The sequence below is a fragment of the Wasmannia auropunctata genome, unplaced genomic scaffold (assembly GCF_000956235.1).
Source record: "Wasmannia auropunctata unplaced genomic scaffold, wasmannia.A_1.0 LD335989.1, whole genome shotgun sequence".
NCBI lineage: Eukaryota > Metazoa > Arthropoda > Insecta > Hymenoptera > Formicidae > Wasmannia > Wasmannia auropunctata.
In genome coordinates, this window is record NW_012026901.1 from 68,657 (window position 1) to 69,395 (window position 739).

At 27.2% G+C, this 739-nt stretch overlaps 1 protein-coding gene across 1 annotated transcript in view; it reads right to left on the reverse strand.

Moving 5' to 3' along the window:
* LOC105454040 (odorant receptor 13a-like) overlaps positions 1-739 on the reverse strand; it is a 3,011-nt gene that overhangs the window by 441 nt on the left and 1,831 nt on the right. The gene's annotated exons all lie outside the window — the stretch shown is intronic.

A 739-nucleotide genomic window follows, 5' to 3' on the forward strand; every position in this document is an offset into this window, starting at 1 on the left:
TAGAGACATTTAGCTATAAAAAGTACAACGTTATTATCGAATCAGATACATTGATGTTGTTTTACATGCGGCGTTCGTGGAAATGAGTTACTAGAAATTCACAGCGGGTATACCTATAATATTATTACCATGAGCGAATAAGTGCATGAAACGACAATATGAGTGAACAGCATGAAGGAGATAAAACTGGAAAACTCCTCACACGCAAATCGTGTTTTAGAATATTGAAATTTAGAATATTCATGATTTTGAATTGTAAAAAATATGAACGTCTAAAATTACTTAACGAAATTTGGATTCGCGTCGAAATAAGAATGAAAAAAAAAAATTTTTTGCAACGAGTATGCCTATATTATTAACATAAACGAATAAGTGCATGAAACGACAATGTGAGTGAAACAGCATGAAAGAGGCAAAACTGGAGTCCTCGCACTCAAATCGTGTTTTAGAATATCAAAATTTAGAATATTCATGATTTTTAAATTATAAAAATATGAATGTCTAAAATTACTTAACAAAATTTGGACTCGCGTCGAAGTAAAAATGTGAATGATTCAAAATATAAAAGATAAATAATGTTAAAAATGCTTCTTACACATTTTAGAAGTCGAAAAAAATCTCTGAATAAGATTTATCTTTTAATGTAAGATTTAAACCATCCTTTATTATTCGAGAAAATTATTTTTATTTATTTGTATTTCTATATTTTTTTTATAAATTATATTTCTTTTTTTCGTAG